Here is an 11843-nt window from a genome sequence, read left to right as displayed (position 1 = left end):
TAATTACAATACAGGGTTTTACAAAGGGACAGCAACATGAATAATCTTGGCAAATGTATCCAAATTTCTTAGTACTTCAATTCAGGACTTTGGGTAACTTGTCAGGACAAGATAAATCAGTAATTTGATGGGAATTTTTTTAAAAAAGTACATTTATACATAACACACTGGATTAATAGACATGTGTTCTGTTCCTAAAACAGGAACCAAGTTGTATCTTTAGCATCAACTATAAAAGTATCAGACAATCCCATCCAAAGTTTATACTTTACATTTGCTTGTAGAGTCTAGATTCAAATGGCATATTGCTTGTTTTATCTCCCCATGCAAATGTTTCTATGTAAGTTTACAACTACATTTTCCACATCTTCAGGAAAATTTCTTTTTCAGTTCAATTTCTCTTAGGTCAACATTTTGGCTACTTCAATTAAGAATCTGGTAACAGAAGTCATGCAGCTTTCCCTGAATAGGCTGAGAATTTTGGCTCATTTCTTGCCATTCTCCATGTATTATGGCAACTAAATTGATTACCTTTGTCCTATCTTGCATCTTCTCTGACATAACACTTTATTTACTTCTCCAGAGAACCACAGAACTGCAGCAAATATTTGCTTCATTGAAAAGGGAAAGAATAGGAACTAACTTTGCTGACAAAGTGAAAAAGACCATAGATCAGATAATATGCCTGTTGCTCAAGGTCTAGACCTAAACAGTCTTTGGTAAGGTTATCTTGCTGTTCCTCGGTTTTCTTTGCTATCATTTTCTTTAACAAATCATAAAGTTTCATTTATATAAGGTATTGACAAAGGAGCAAAATCTCAGGTCAATGGCACTTGGAATATCTTCAGTTTTTTTGTCCAGAAATTTAGCAGTAATCACTAGGCTGAGATGCTGTCCTACCTGCCTTCCATATGCTGTCCATTTAGAGACAAACTGCACCCAACACAAAAGATTGTGATGGTTAGTGAGCAGCTCACTTATAGACATACAGAGGTAAGGCATCTTTGTGTCCCAGTCTCTAACATTTTTCAATGGGTTTATCAAGAGATTTTGAAGGTCCACTAGTGCAATCTCTTTCAGGTGATTTTCCAAACTCATTTTCAGGAACATTAAAAGCAGAAAGATTATTTTTTGATCTGTGTAGCCTTCTGGGTATATAACTGTACACACACCTATAAACTTAACTACAATAAAAACGTTTGTTCCTGATAAACCCAAAGACTCCTGTATCTGGGATAAGAACTCACTATTTGGCAAAAACTACTGGAAAAACTGGAAAAGAATATGGCAGAAACCAGGCACAGGCCAACACCGTACACCAAGATAAAGTCAAAATGGGATCATGATTTAGATATAAAGGCTGATACTATAAGCAAACTGGGAGAGCAAATAATAGTTTACTTGTCAGATTTGTGGAGAATTAAAGGATGTATGAGAAAACAAGAGATAGAGAACTTTATGAAATACAAAATGGAAAAATTTGATTACATTAAAAACTTTTGCACAAACAAAACCAATGCAACCAACATTAGGAGGGAAGCAGAAAACTGGGAAAGACTTTTTACAACCAATGTCTCTGATAAAGGCCTCATTTCTAAAATATATAGAGAACTGAGTCAAATTTATAAGAGTACAAATCATTCCCCAATTGATAAATGGTCAAAGGATATGAACAGGCAGTTTTCAGATGAAGAAATTAAAGCTATCTATAGGCATCTGAAAAAAAGCTCTAAATCACTATTGATTAGAGAAATGCAAATCAAAACAACTCTGAAGTACCACATCACACCTATCAGATTGGTTAACATTACAAAACAGGAAAATGATAAATATTGGAGAAGACATGGGAAAATTGGAACAGTAATGCATTGTTGGTGGAGTTGTGAAATGATGCAATCATTTTTTTTCTTTTCTAACTTTTTTTTTCATTTTTAACATGTGTTTTTTAAAAGTTTGGGTTACAAATTTTCTCCCTTCCTCCTTCCCCACCTAACCTCATTGAAAAGGCAAGCATCTTGATATAGGTTATAGATGTGTAGCCATGCAAAACACTTTCATAGTAGTCCCGTTGTGAAAAACTAAATATATTTCTCTTCATCCTATCCTACCCCCCATTTATTCTATTCTCTCTTTTGACCCTGTCCCTCCTCAGAAGTGTTTGCTTTTGATTACCCCCTCCCCCAATCTGACCTCCCCTCTATCAACCCCCTGATCTCTTGTCCCCTTCCCCCCTTATTTTTCTGTAGGTTAAGATAAATTTCCATACCCCAATTGTGTATGTTATTCTCTCCTTAAGCCAAATCCTATAAGAATAAGATTCACTCATTACCTCTCACCTTCCCCCATTTCCTCTACACTGTAAAAGCCTTTTCTTGTCTGTTTCATGTGAGATATTTTACCTCATTCTACTTCTCCCTTTCTCCTTCTCTCAGTATAATCCTCTCTCACCCCTTAATTTTATTTTCCAGATATCACCCATTCATCTTCAACTCACCTTGTGCCCTCTGTCTATCTATCTATACACACATATAACTTTTTTTCCCTCCCACAATCCTAATACTGACAAAGGACTCATGAGTTACAAATATCATCTTTCCCTGCAGGAATATAAACAGTTCAACCTTAATAAGTCTCTTATAATTTCTCTTTCCTGTTTACCTCTTCCATGTTTCACTTGAGTCTTGTGTTTGAAGGTCACATTTTCTATTCAGCTCTGGTCTTTTCCACAGGAATGCTTGAAAGTCCCCTATTTCATTGAATGACCATTTTTTACCCTGAAATATTATACTCAGTTTTGCTGGGGTAGGTGATTCTTGGTTGTACTCCAATCTCCTTTGCCCTCCAGAACATTATATTCCATGCCCTGTAGTCCCTTAATGTAGAAACTGCTAAATCTTTTGTTATTCTGATTGTGTTTCCACAATACTTGAATTGTTTATTTCTGGCTGCTTGCGATATCTTCTCCTTGACCTGGGAATTCTGTAATTTGGCTACAAAATTCCTAGGAGTTTCCCTTTGGGGATCTCTTTCAGAAGGTGATTGGTGGATTCTTTCAATTTCTATTTTGCCCTCTGGTTCTAAAATATCAGGGCAGTTTTCCTTGATAATTTCTTCAAAGATGATGTCTAGGCTCTTTTTTTGATCATGGCTTTCAGATAGTCCAATAATTTTTAAGTTCTATCTCCTGGATCTATTTTCCAGGTCAGTTGTTTCTCCAATGAGACATTTCACATTCTCTTCTATTTTTTCATTCCTTTGGATTAGTGTTACAGTGCCTTGATTTCTCAAATTGTCATTAGCTTCCAATTTCTCCATTCTAATTTTTAAGGAAGTATTCTCTTCAGTAATCTTTTGGACTTCCTTTTCCATTTGGCCAATTTTGCTTTTTTGGGCATTCTTCTCCTCGTTGGCTTTTTGGACCTCTTTTGCTGTTTGGGTTAAGCTATTTTTTAAGGTGTTATTTTCTTCAGTATTTTTTTGGGTCTCCTTTAGCATCACTCTCAGTTTTTCCTCTACTTTTCTTACTTGCTTCTCAAAATCCTTTTTGAGCTGTTCCATGGCCTGGGACCAATTCATATTTTTCTTGGAGGCTTTGGATGTAGGAGCTTTGGCTTCATTGTCTTCTTCTGGTTGTGTGTTTTGATCTTCTTTGTCACCAAAGTAAGATAATACAGTCTGACTCTTTTTGTGCTGCTTGCTCATGATCTTGTTCAATTACTTGAGTTATAGACTCTTTATTAAGGTAGGAGTCTGTTTCCAGTGTGGAGAATGTACTGTCCCAAGCTTCAGGGGGTTAGTGCACCTGTTTTCAGAGATACTTCTAGGGACCTGTACATTTTCAGTTCTTCCAAGGTGCTATGATCAAAGGTGAGGTGTTTATTCCTTTCCTGGTCTGTACTCTTGTCTATGAGTGACCATGAGCACTCTTTTCTGTCTTGGAACTGTGAGGATTTCCTCTCCACAGTCACTACAAGCACCACCACACCAGCTCTCCTCCTTGCCCCAGGACTGCCACCCAAAACTGTGACCCAGATCCAAGCATGGGCAAAGCAAGAGAATCCTGCACCAGTAGAGAGATTCCTGCAATCTCCCTCTGATCAGCCACTCAATTCCCCATCAGTCTGTGGGCAGAAAGCTCAGGAAGCAGCCTCCACCCCAGGGAATGGGTCTGGGTCTCTGCACTCCTCTCTTACCACCATAGAAACAGACTTTTCCCACTGACCTAAGTTGTCTTTGGTGTTCAAGGGTTGAGAAGTCTGGAAACCACCACAGCTGCCTGCAATTCAGTCCTCTGAGGCCTGCTTCAGGTTCACTGAGGCCTGTGTGCCCATGCTGAACTGTGCTTCTCTCTCAGTCCAGCGTGATATACTTTTCTGATCAACCATCCAGGCTGTCTTTGGCTGGAAATTTGTTTCACTCTGTCTTTTTTGTGGGTTCTGGTGCTTTAAAATTTGTTTAGAGCCATTTTTATAGGTATTTGGAGGGGTTTTGGGGAGATCTTAAGCAAGTCACTGCTTTTACTCCACCATCTTGGCTCTGGCCCCCATGATCCAACCATTTTGGGGAGCAATTTGGAATTATTCCCAAAGGGCTATGAAAATGTGCATACCCTTTGACCCAGCAATACCATTTCCAGGGTTTTATACCAAAAAGATCATGCAAATGGTAAAAGGACCCACAGGTACAAAAATATTTATAGCAGCTCTTTTTGTGGTGGCAAAGAATTGGAAATTGAGGGGATACCCATCAGTTGAGGAATAGCTGAGCAAGTTGTGGTATATGAATGTAATGCAATACTATTGTGCTATAAGAAAGGATGAACAGGCTGACTTCAGAAAAAAACCTGGAAAGATTTATGTGAAATGATGCTGAGTGAAGTGAGCAGAACCAGGAGAACATTGTATACAGTAAGAGCCATGTTGTGCGATGACTGACTTTGATAGACAGCTCTTTTTTTTTTTCCTGCAATGCAAGGATCTTAGAGAATTCCAAAAGACTCATGATGGAAAATGCTGTCTAGATCCAGAGAAAGAACTATGGAGCCTTAATGCAGATTAAAGCATATTATTTGCTCTCTCTCTTTCTCATTTCTTCATTCTTGTAATTTATCCCATTGGTTCTAATTCTTCTTTGCAACATGATCAATGTGAAAATGTGTTTAATATAAAGGTATATGTAGAATGTTTATCAAATTGCATGACGTCTTGGGATGGAGGGAGAGGAGGGATGGGGAGAAAATTTGGAACTCAAAATCTTATGGAAGTGATTGTTGAAAACTAAAACTAAATAAATGAATAAATCTTAGTTTCTGGAAGACATGAAGCAGCAGTTTCTGCTATTAGAGTCTTCACTTTTTGCTTCTTCAGATATGCTGTATACTCCAAAATTTAAAAAAAATCTTCATTAAAGAGAGGCTGAAGATTCTGCACAGGACATAAACAATCCTAACTGAGACATTGAAAAATACAGTTGCTATATCAGACAGTGGTGGGATCCAAGGCCACATTGATGAGCCACTAGTGGCATCATTTCTAATTATTGTATCTATCAATATATTCAAAAGCTATGTAGAAACAATACAGTCTGTGTGAAGAGACATGATCTGAAACAACCACTTTAACACAGGTATAGGGCATTGCATGTAGTGATAGGTGGTGCTGAGATATTTTTGTGTTGTTAAAAGAATTGCTGTGTTTTTTCTCATTGCAGAATAAGATCGTCAATGGCACTCTTTGGAACAAAATTACAGTCCCTTAAGTACAATGTCTACTGATTGAAAATTTTTCCATAATCAAAAAAGTGAAACATTTCTTCACCAAGATGGCGATAAGGAATAACATTGAAAGCTATGAAGAATTTCCTTACAAACTGCCTATGCTTTTCTTGGAGTTTTCCACTGTCATCTGTATTTTCTGATTCTTCTGCTTCAATTTGAGATTTTATCTTCTGACCTTTAACTAAATTTTCCTTCAGCTGTTTTTCTCATTTATCTGACCTTGGAGGATTTTTGTTCTCCTTCGCTAGGGACTCTAAAGTGTTCTCATAACACTGATAATGAACACTTACTGAAACATTTGATGATAATGTTCTATATTTTTCTGTAAGAACAAAAGGTTTTTCTTGAGCTGCAGATTGACTGGAATTCAAAGATATGATTTGTTGCTGTGGTTTTAACACAGTGTCTTCTTCATCACTCTCCAGGTTGCAATCTAATTTTTCCTCCTTACTATCAAAATAAACTTTTAGTTTTTTTTTCTCAGTGTACTACTAGTGGAATTGGAATTTCATAAGTTTTTCCATGAAGGCCTTGAAATGCTTGGGCTGCACAAAACAACATCTGTAAATATAGCTGGAGGACCTTAGTAATACTGCTGTTTTGAAAAGGCAAAGATTTACCAGATATTTTCATTGAAGATGTATTAGCAACATCATTGAAATTCCTCTCTCTTCATTTCTTGAGCCTGGATGACACAGAAGAATACCTAATAGGTGCTTTAGGTAAGATGACTTCTCTCTCTTTTTTAGAAGATGAAACAATGCATACTTTAGCATTTGATACCACAGAGGATTCAGCACTTGAAGTAGCCTCCAGTGAATCATAATGTGATCTTTTTTCTTGAGTGGTGCCCATTTTCCTGCTTTGAAAGTCTTCTTTTATCTGGGATAATATTCTACATAGCCTGTTCCAGTCTTGGTTTGAATTTGGTGTCTATGTTATAGGGTTTTGAGGAAAGGCTGCTTTTTCTGGAGAAAGCCTTTTCTGGAGGAATGACTTTAAGCTTAGCTAGTTTCTGTCTCTGTTTCTTTCATCCTCTCTCCTTCATTTCTTGCTGTAAGACTTTGTTGTTAATATATGGAAATGCTGATGATTCATGAAGATTTATTTTATATCCTACAACTCTGCTAAAGTTGTTAATTATTTCCAGTAGTTTTTTAGTTGATTCTCTAGGATTTTCTATGTATTCCATTGTAGCATCTGCAAGAGTAATATCCCCCCCCCATTGTGCATTCTAATTCCTTCAATTTCTTTTTCTTCTCTTATTGCTATAGCTAGCATTTCTAGAACAATAATGAATAAAAATAGTGATAATGAACATTCTTGCTTCATCCTTGATCTTATTGGGAAGACTTCTTACTTATCCAAATTACAAATAATGCTTGTTGATGTTTTAGATAGATACTACTTATTGTTTTAAGGAAAGCTCTATTTATTCCTATAGTTTCTAGTGTTTTTAATAGGAATGAGTGTTGTATTCTGTCAAAAGTTTTTTCTGCATCTATTGAGGTAATCATATAATTTTTGTTGTTTTTGTTATTCATGTAGTCAATTATACAATTATATATTGAACCAACCCTGCATTCCTGGTATAAATTCCATTTGGTCATAGTGTATGATCTTTGCAATATATTGCTATAATTTCCTTGTTAGTGTTTTATTTATTTTTTTTTTGCCTCAATATGCATTAGGGAAATTGGTCTATAGTTTTCTTGCAATTCAATTTTCTTCAGAGGTCTATCATGGCTAAATTTTCTAAAATTCTATTCATCTCCTTAGTTTCTTTCTTGTATATTTTATGGTTAGATTTATCTAGTCCTGAGAGAGGAATTTTGAGGTCCCCTACTATTATAGTTCTACTGCCCATTTCCCTTCACAACTCATTTAACTTTTCCTTTAACAATTTGGATTTTATGCCAGTTAGTGCATATATGTTTAATGTTGGTATTATTTCATTGTTCATGGCATGTTTTAGCAAAATGTAGCTTCTCTGCTTATCTCTTTTAATTAGATTTATTTTTGCTTTCACTTTGTTTGAGATTATGATTGCTACCTCAGCTTTTTTTCTTTTCCTTACCTCAGCTGAAGCATGATAGATTCTCTTTCAGCCCCTTATTTTTATTCTTTTTGTCTCTGTTTCAATTTTGTTTATTGTCGACAACATAGTGTAGGATTCTGGTTTTTTTTTAACCTGTTTCCATTTTATGGGTGAGTCCATCTCATTTATGTTCACAGTTATGATTATTAACTATTAATTTCCCTCCAGCCTATTCTCTCTCTCTCTCTCTTTCTCTCTCCCCCTCCCCTCTCTCCTTAACCTGTTTCTCCTGAAAAGTCCATTTTCCTTCTGATCATTACTTTAATCAGTCCTTTTTTCTATCAGCCTCATTCCCCTTTGTTATCCTCTTCTGCTACTACTTCCCTGTAGGGTAAGATAAATTTTTATGTCCAATTGAATGTGAATGTTATACACTCTTTGAGCCACTTCTAATGAAAGTAAGGTTCAAGAATTGCATGTCACTTCCCCACATCTTCCCCTCTACTATAAAAGCTCTTTGTTTCATGCCTTTTTATGTGAGACACTTCCCACCATTCTTCCTCACTCCTTTCCTTTCTCTCAGTTCATCCCTCCATCTCACCCTTTAATTTTATTTTTTAATTATTACATAATAATCAACTCACAAACATGCCCTTTGTCTATGTATACTCCTAATTGTCTTAATGTTGATAAAGTTTTTATGAATTCCAATTATCCTCTTTCCATATAGGAATATAAACAATTTGACTATATTGAGTACCTTATGATGTCTCTTTCCTGTTTATCTTTTTATGCTTCTCTTGAGGCATATTTTTGAAAGTCAAATTTTCTATTCAGCGCTGGTCTTTTCAATGGAAATGCTTGAAAGTTCTCTAGTTATTTAATATCCATTCTTCCCCTCCCCCTGAAGGAATATGCTCACTTTTGCTGGGGAAATGATTCTTGGTTGTAATCCTGGCTCATTTGCCTTCTGGAATATCATATTCCAAGTGCTCTTATCCTTTCACATGTAAGCTGCTAAATCTTGTGTGATCCTAACTGTGGCCCCATGATATTTGATTTTTTTTTTCTTTCTGGCTTACAACAACTCTTAAAGAACATCAAATAATGTTTCAGGGGATTGTGAGATGTAGTGATGAAAGGTGTAGTGGTACCAATAAAGCCACAGAACAACAGAATTGAGGATAATTTCACGCTGATGGATTTTTCAGACATGAAAATTCCTAAAGACTATCTACTAAGAAATAAAGACATTGTGACACACATGATAAAAATTAACAGATTTAGTACATGGCTCACAATTTTTCTTTCCTCCCCAACTTCTGCTTTTATACCAGTGGACTTCAATATTGATTCACTCTCAAATATCCTAATCACTCAATCCTTCAATCCATTCACTTCCCACAAGCTACTTTATCCCACCTCAGCCATGCACAAAGGTCATACACTTGATCTTGCTGTCACCCACAAATATAGCATAACTATGTTCAATAATTGTGAAATACTTTTATCTGACTGTAATTTTTTTCACATCTTCCCTTATAAAACCCCACTTTTCACCTACACCATGTCCTCTAATCCCTTGACCCTCCATTCTTTCCCACCCGATCCTCTCCACTAAGCACTCTCCTATTTTCCCCATCTTGACCACTTAGTAAATCAATTCAGCCCTGCCCTATCCTTTTCTTTTCATTCCTTGACCTCCTTATCATATTGCTGATCACTCCCACCAAGCCTCAGTTTTGGATCACTCCCACCATTTACTGCCTTCTATCCAACACATAAATGGTTAAACAAATTTAGAGAAAATCATACACACATTCTGACTGGTTCCACTACAAATTTATGTTACATAACCTCAATGGAGTCCTTGTTGCTGCTAGGCAATCCTACTATATCTCCCTTAACTACTCTATCTATCCTATTCTTCAGACTGACTCTTCCAAAACTTTTCATCCTATCACAAACCTCTAATGTCTCTACTTATCTGTCTCTCAGTTGAGATCCTTGCCTCATATTTTATAGAAAAAAATTGACACCATTCACCATGAGCTCCCTCGTTTCCTTCCTTTTTCACCTTCTATAATTCAGTTGCCTTCTGCCATTATCTCATCCCTCATCCCTGTCTAACATGATGAAATGGCCTTACCTTTGATAGGTAACACCTTTAATTGTTCAAGTGATTCCCTCCTGTCTCTACCAACAGAGTGTCCCCTTAATACCCCTCCAACTTTTTCACTTATTTTCAATCTCTTCCTCTCTACCACCTCATCTCCTGCCTACAAACACATTCATGTCTCTTCTATCCCTTCAAACCCTCACTTGATCCTTCTATCCCCACTATCATAGTATATCACTTCTGCCTTTTCTAGCTGTGATGCATGCCTCTACTTGAGAAAAATACTCTCTTCTTCATCCTTTACAATCTAGCTTCCAACCTTATCTGTCCACTAAAAATGTTTTCTCCAAAGTTATCAATGATCTCTTAGTTGCCAAATTCAATGGACATTTTTTTTTTTTACTAAATATGAGGTTTATTATCCAGGTTCTATTCCCCCCCCCAACACACACCTCTGTTTTATATTCATTTTGAGTTCAGATATGACTGTATGCTAAACAGTCTACCAGACTAGGAGAATCAGAGTCCCATATTTAGAAGGGACCTTATTAATCCAACTCTTGTCTGAAGCTTAAATGAAACAAACAGCAACTCCCTGATACATGAAACCTTTTCTGATCTCCCTCAGTTATTAACATTCCTTCTTCTTTATATTACATTTTATTTTATATTATTTATATTTGCCTTTTTAAACTAATGGTGTTTTCTCAATTCTCATTCTCCTTGACTCTGTACCTTACGACACTGTCAATCTGCCTCTCCACCTTAATACTCCCTTCTCTCTAGGTTTTCAGAACACCAACTCTCTCTTGGTGCTCTTCCTACCTACTATCTGATTCATTCCTTTTGAGTCTTTTTTGCTGAATCCTCTTCCAGATCACATTTTCTAATTATAGTTGTCCCTCAGGGTTCTTGCTTGGGCCCTATCCTCTTCTCCCTCTGTACTAAATCACTTGGTAATCTTATCAGCTCCTATGAATTTAATTACCATCTCCATGATAATAATTCTCTTCCATGCTTTCCTCAGGACCACCTACTGATCTCCTTGCCTTTCTTTAAATCCCAATTAAAATCTCATCTTTTATTGAAAGCCTTCCCCTTTCCCTCTTAATTTTAGTGCCTTCCTTCTGTTAATTATTTCTTACTTATTCTGAATATATCTTGCATTTCATATATTTGTTTGCATATTGTCTCCCCCATTAGATTGTTAGCTCATTGAGGGCATAAACTGTCTTTTTGTATAGCAAGAGCTTAGCACAGATCCTGGCACATACTAGGTGCTTAATAAATTTTTACTAATTGATATATACTGCAATATAAAATGACTAAAAATTTCTTGAAATGCCATTTTTGTTGCCTCTGAACACCTGATAAAATTAACTCTGACAACTATTTTATTTGCATCTCAAAGGAGAACCCATGAACAAGTCTTCATTTAGCTTTAATTTCTTTGTTGTTACTGTTATTTTCTAGTTCCATTTGTAGAAAAAATATCAAGGTATTTATTCTTCAATTCCCTTAGAAGTAGGCTTATTTACTAGTATTTGGATGAGGATCTTACATTTAGAGTACCAGTACAGAAGTTAGCATTTAGAGACAGTGTAAAAACTGCACAATTTTTAGTACCCTTGCCCTCTTTTGTTCTAGTCCAACACCATCATTACAGAAACAGCAGGATGCTACACATGACTGAGCAACATTTTAAAAAAAATTTTTTTCATAGTTTTCCATGACCAAATAATTCATTGCCAAGTGGTCAACCTCTAATTAATGCTCCTCTACCTTTTAAAGAGTGATCCTCAGACAGCAGAGTGATTGTCAGAACCATATTTTGCGCCTTCCAAGCATGGTAGAACTGTCAGAATTTATATTCCACTGGCCTAAACCTACAAAAACCTAGGGTTAGCTTC

General features: G+C 36.2%; 1 pseudogene; it reads right to left on the bottom strand.

Moving 5' to 3' along the window:
• Positions 1-423: 423 nt before the first annotated feature.
• On the bottom strand, positions 424-6631 carry LOC114053864 (annotated as a pseudogene).
• Between the last annotated feature and the right edge of the window lie 5212 nt (positions 6632-11843).

The sequence above is a fragment of the Vombatus ursinus genome, unplaced genomic scaffold (assembly GCF_900497805.2).
Source record: "Vombatus ursinus unplaced genomic scaffold, bare-nosed wombat genome assembly UNPS02014812.1, whole genome shotgun sequence".
Lineage (NCBI taxonomy): Eukaryota > Metazoa > Chordata > Mammalia > Diprotodontia > Vombatidae > Vombatus > Vombatus ursinus.
The sequence above is the reverse complement of the archived record's forward strand: the minus strand, read 5'-3'. Positions and strand labels throughout refer to the sequence as shown.